Here is a 6843-nt window from a genome sequence, read left to right as displayed (position 1 = left end):
TTGTAATAGTTTACTAAACCAGCAATGTCCTTATATGTTTAGTATACTGGATGAACTAGCTCTGTATCTTGTCTTTATAACCCGACACTTAGAAACTGTTTTGACGCATTTTTTTTTTTTAGTTGAAACTCGGGCACGAGATAGCACAGCTCACACAATGAATGGAGATTTGCGCACAAATTACCTTGCAGGGAAATTGATGACGTCAGCACTTTTTTTCCAGTTCACTTAATGTCAAAGATATATTGTTTTTATTAAAAGAAGTAGGCCTATGTATATGTTCTTTCGAATGCTCTACTGTCGAGTTGCCGTTCTTGTTTGTTGTCCTTTAAAAGCAGAATGATAAAAAAAATAAACAAATATAAATACGAAATAATTATTAACTTAATATCTCAACAAATATTTCTGATATTGAAATCAATAAGAAATGTTTTCCTATCCAACTGATCCAGACTGTTTACTGTTTGCTTCATTTGTTAAAACTAACTTATTCAACTGCAACATTACAATTTCAACATTGGTTTAGAATTCTAACTTAACAATTGTATAAGCAAAGCTTGGTATAATATTTCCTAGAAAATATTTTTAATGAATGTTATATAAAAAATAGATTTACTAAAATGGTTATCCACTTAGTTAAGGACTTACGATTGATAGTATTTGACTTCTTTTAGTAATAGGTATGTAACAAATTTGATTTGCGTAACACTTTAATAAATCCTTTTAAAATCCTGGAATCTAGAAATTGTAATTTCCGAAAAACGAAATAGCGTGCTTTGATTTCACCGTTCAATATATTAAGGTTTTTTGTTTGTCTGTTTGTTTGTTTGTTCTCCTTTTTAAAATCTAGATTTTGATGTTTTGTTCTTTGTGTGACGTCATCAACAAACTAAAAAAGAAACTCCCGAAAACGGTTTTGTTTCGTCTATGTAATGGTTGCTCCCCCCTCGTGTACTACACAACCCGCTAGACTCAGCGCGAATGGGAAATCCTAGTTACTAGAGCGCCACATAGCGACCACGCGTGGACTGCATTGGCCCACACAAGTTCTCGCTCTTGAGACTTGCATAAGCTTTGATTGTATTGGTTACCTTTCATCTTTAATTGTAGTTGTTTTTTTTTTAAATTCTACAGCCCACTCAAGTTCATATTTATACATTCTAAAATACACTTAAAAACATAGAAACGACGGCGTAGGTTACAAGAACTAGTAGAAGTAATGCACTTGGGGTCAGTTTTACATATGCCTTAGTCTGTTGTGGGGCACCACAAATGATCTGTCGACCGTCTTCCTCCATTCTTGTCTTTTCTCATCTCTTCCAGTGACAGACCTGTCTACTCTTTGATGTTGTCTTCCCAACGCTTTCTTTGTTTGCCTCTTCTTCTTTTTCCTGATACTGTTTTCTATAGGAAGGTCTTCATGAGCCCTGAGGATCTTGTAATATGGCCAGAAAGTTTCACTTTGCGTTTTTTGTAACAGTGGTCATCAGGTCACAGTGGGGCACAATTGGTATTTAATACAGAGTTCAAGGTAGCCAGACGTTTGGTGTAGAAGCATTTGAAGCAATTAATCTTAGCTCGGAATGAGTTAGCAAGAAGAACCTTCAAACAAAGACGTCACTTCAGTTGGTGTCCCCCAAATCCCAATGCCGTAAAGCGGTAGTGTCCCCTCCGCCTTACCTCCTAGTTGTACATTATGTTTATTTCTGTGCATTCTGATAGGTAATAAAACAAAGAGCAATACTTACCTATATACTTTGAAGTTTGAAACTGTAATGTGAGTGTTTGGGTTGAAATGTGTCAGCCAAGGCGAAATCTGGCATTATAATAAAGTAGATCATAAACCTTTGCCAGCCAGGGAAAACTTAGGACTATACACATCTACAAAGAAATGACAATATAGATTACTAGAATTAAGAGAAGTAATCATTTGGGGTCACTCACCTATCCCATAGTATGTTGGTGGGGCAACACGCATGATCTGTTGACCGTCATCCACCTTTCTTGTCTTTTGTCATCTCTTCCAGTGACAGACCTGTCCCTTCTTTGATATTGTCTTCCCATCGCTTTCTTGGTCTGCTTCTTCTTCGCCACATACTTAAATCCGGCCCTGACAACAGCATATTTTTATAACCCTGCCATCCAGATCGCCATCCAAGATAGAGCAGTAGGTGCGCACTATTAGACACTAGACTAGGAAGGATGTTGACAGTACAGAAAGAGAGAACGATTTCCGCCCAAGTCTAGAGCCGAGATGAAGATGCTGTACTCAAGGCAGATGTCCTTTGTGTTTGTCATGTCTCCATGTAAATAAACATGTATATCTCGTTGAGTTGCCTCCCTTCAGTTATTACAATATTATCCTTTGATCTAATCCGGCCCTGACAACAGCACATCATCCTTTGATCTAATCCGGCCCTGACAACAGATCTAATTTGGTCCTGCAAGCATCTCCATGTTAAACACAAACTCAAGCTTTAAAAACAAAAAAAAAAAGACATTTTCTTTGACAATATCCTTCAAGAACAGGTTTTCATTCATTCCTTCAAGCCGGTTCCAAAGATACCTATTACGTTATATTTGTTTTCATTCACGGGCATACTGCTCTAGTGAGGAAGCCTGCCACGCTATTTTGGTATGCCTTTGGGGGTGTCGTTAGACTGGTCAATAGTGCTGCAGTGACGGTGTCATCCCCTGCTGTAAACTCATTTCTGAAGGAAGATCTGAAGCTTAGAAGTCAAATCAAAGTTGATACAGATTCTTTTGCTAAACAAAGTTGATAGAGCATCTTTTGATGATCAAAGTTGATAGATCATCTTTTTCTGATCAACGCACAATTGAAGAAAGACAGAAACAGACTCGTTTTTTTTTTCTTGGTATTTATGATGTTTAGTAATGCTAAACTATTCATCACATTTAACATTTTTTAAATGTTCACTTAGGGATCATGATTCTTCAAGGGGACTAATTCAACATACCACCACATCTGTCATGTACTATTTCTTTCCCTTGTTCAACATACCAAGCAAAATAATTAATTACAAATAGTTAATTAACTAATTGTTTTTTGTTTAATTATTATTATTATTAATTGTGTTGTCAGAAAATAGAAATAATTGTGTAAAATTTCAGCTTGATCAGAGATTGGAGGTGGGAGAAATAATGTGCATTAACTTTTACCAAACAGACAGACAGACAGACAGAGTGAGTTGATATAAGCTTTGTAAAAAAAACAATAAGAACAAATGTTGACCCATTCAAAACAAATAAATAGACAAACTAAATGTTTGGGTTGTCAAAAAGTCGCAAACAGAGATGGAAAGAAACGTTGTAACACTCTCCAATGTTTACTTGCAACCCATTGGGAAGGGAGACAATAAAACAAAAAGTTTTCAGAAAACGTTCATTCATTTGCTTGAACTTTTTTTTTAAAGTTCCGTCCCTTTCATTTAATCTCCGACGTACCTAATCCCCCCCCCCCTCCCACAGCATATGTCTGCTGAAGAAAGTAACATAAGAAAATGCTTTAATGTTGTAACATTTCTGATTGAAAATGTTCCAGAGTTCTGGAAGCCGATAGCTCAACAAGTGAAAAGAAAAAGAACTTTTTTAAGACCTAAAAAAATGGAAAGATTTATTTTTTTTTCTTGTTGAAATTTTCATCTTGTTTTTTTTTTTTTGTTTTTTTTTTTAATCAGTTCAACTTACTTCACTAACTCAAGAAAATTAGTTTGAAGAGATTTTTGTTTTCATTGAACAACGAGAATGATTGACCAACGTTTTTGTTTATGAGTGGGAGTAGATACCTTCCAACTTGTTGTCATTTTGTACTCTCCTTTAGAATGTGTTCAAAATGGTTTAAGCCTTTTGATTTGTCAGATTTTCTTGAAATCATCTCAAAACAGTTTGGATATGGCATTGTTAGAAGAATAAAAAAAAAAGGGGGGTGGGGATTTACCTCATGTAGCTAAGTATGTATGTGTCTCAGCTAAGTATGTATGTGTCTCAGCTAAGTATGTATGTGTCTCAGCTAAGTATGTATGTGTCTCAGCTAAGTATGTATGTGTTTTAGCTAAGTATGTATGTGTCTCAGCTAAGTATGTATGTGTCTATTGGTCTATCTACCTACCATCTCCCTATACTTCTTTATTCAAGACAGATAGACCTACTTGCTACGAACCTGGGAGCGTGAGCACTGATGAGTGTTAAGAGTCATCCAGAGGTGCCCCCCGAAAACACTTTCATTAGACCAGCTTAGGCGCCAGCTTGCTTTAACTGGCACAGATGAGAGCATGAAGCAGAGGGCGGTTTCCGAACGAGACAGCTGGAGATCTATCCACACAGGCCGCGGGATACACATTGGAGACCTAAAAGGAAATGGCAGACGTAAACGGCAGAAAGAAAACCTAAACCTGTAGACAACGGTTATGTCTATTCTGGATGCGGCACAATATGTAGATTGCATATAGGACTGCGTAGCCACGTGAAATACTCTTCCTTCATCTTTGGACTCGAAGTCAGGCCTGAAGTAATGGGCTATGTTAATGTCCACGATTCTGTTCGGCCCAATATCCTTCTCACCAACCCCTTCCCCAGTGAAAAGAAAGTCTCAACCTTTTCGCCAACTACACACGCATGTGGCATCTCTATTCTTACGTTGAAAAGAAACTAAAGTAAGCCTATAGCTGATGGATGATTATAAATTGAACCGCCGCCCTTTGTAGTTTTGTCATGACAATGGGACTGATCTAGTAGCGAAACGACACTGGTTTCATGTTTCCATGGCAACGTCTAATACCTAACCTCGTCCAAACCTTCCAAGTAGATAATTAGATTGTTCTCCCATGGAACACAAAAAAAAATGGTGAGGAAAACACGGAAGTGTGTCAATGTAATTGGTTCAATTACTTTCCCTCAGACACGTCCACCGAGTCCACTCTCTTGTCGCCTTTCATCTCCTGTCCGTTTCATGGCCATCACATGTATGATTGTATTTAAACACCTACAAAAATAAATGGCCCGGGTTTGAGCGGTCAGAAGTTTATGTTAATGGGGCTAAAAGGTTAAGAGAGATCCAAGTTTACAAACCAAAATATACCCAGTAACTATCGTTTTCTCCATTCAGACCTTGTGATCCATGGGGAGGATGACGGATAACTGTAAATCATGTGGTCATTACAACGACCAAATTCCTTTACTTAATAGGCACCCATTACAAGGAGCTGGACTCACACATTCAATAAAGTCCAAAACCTTTTATTAGCGTGAGTCGAGCTCGTGACCTGTCAAATGTTTCACATGTTTCGGGTGTTCCTTCAGAGTTGGAGATAATTTACTTCTTAGTTCAAACCTCCCTCGGGGAGGGGGGGGAGTGACAGCGGGCAGGGTATGAACCCGGAACCATCGAGAAGTCCGAACGACAGTCCAGCGCGCATACCACACGACCAGGCAGCCATCCTGGGTCAGAAGCTTTACTGCTTGGTCACTACCCCCCCCCCAACCCAACCCCTAGCTACTGTGAAAAATCATTTATCACTCTTTTGCTTTCCATGATAAAAACTAGTTTTCCCAATACAATTATTACTGACCACTGTACAGTGTTTCTACTTTCTAACCCTAACCCTTCATTGTGTTTTAGTGTTTAGTGTATTCCTTCCACATCCTCCCCTTTCCAACTTGACATTCGCAATTTTTTTTTTGTTTTCACTACGGCTTAGCCTCAAACTAGGTTTATAAATCAAGCTTTCAACACAAAAAAAAACTACCTCAACAGATGATAGACAAGAATCAAGTCACGAAGAAAACGATGGCAGTGACGTCATAACAAGTGACCACTTAGTGTCAAAGTGTCAGATGACAGCTACTAGAGACTACTGCTGCCATGTAGCAATTCTGGATTATTCTAGCACTGCCTTGCAAACAACTCTCGAGGCCAAAAAAAAAAAAAAAAAGGTTTGTTGCTATAGCAACACCCATCACGTCAAAGAAATATTTAAATAACTGTGTGACAAACTATCCGAAATCATTCCAGATAATGAGCCATTTCACTTTTGTAACTTCATTTCATTGTATGACCTCTAGCCTACAATGTTATGTCAACTAAAGTGACCGACATCTCCATCAAAGGGAGGTAATCTTTTGGCTCGTCCCTTGATCATGTAAAATGTGTAGATCTAGGCTATAATATTGGTCTCAGTGTAAAACCCGAATGAAAGACCAAACATCGATGTAGTCGTACATAGTACCCGTTTCGAAAACTATTATTCAGGGAAAACAAAATTAAGAAAACTTTACAACATTAAAAAGTGTGTGGTTGATCTTTCAAGTTGAAGCTCGGTATTTGATTTTTTAAACAAAAATAATACCGTATTTTAAAAATACCTTTAAAAAAAAAAACAGCTTTTGTAAGTATAGCTGCATCAAGTTTTGATCAGTCATGTAATGAAATTGAAAACAGATCTGGACACAAAATTACATTAGGTATCACTTTAAGCCATTGTTTTTGTTTAGTGCAATTTCATGCTTTTTGCTTTCTCTATGCACTATCAACCTATCACTTGTCTGGATCAGTTGGAGAAAAAAAACGATTGGGAAAGATCAGACTATCTTGGTTAATGTTACTGTGACCACTATCTAAATGCATTTAATATTTCAAAAAAAGTTGTAATTGAATTCAAACTCGCATGTTCAAGCCTCCTCAAGCAAATAGAATAGCCACCAGGCTAGAAAAGTGCTTATGAAAATAGAAGGTCAAGGTTTTATAGTCATCTATTGCTAGTTTCAAACTTTTTAGTGACGCCTCTCTACAAAAAGTATAAATGGGACTAGTTCAATTTAGACCAC

This window comes from Biomphalaria glabrata, chromosome 3 (genome assembly GCF_947242115.1).
Source record: "Biomphalaria glabrata chromosome 3, xgBioGlab47.1, whole genome shotgun sequence".
Lineage (NCBI taxonomy): Eukaryota > Metazoa > Mollusca > Gastropoda > Planorbidae > Biomphalaria > Biomphalaria glabrata.
This window is presented reverse-complemented; position numbering follows the sequence as displayed.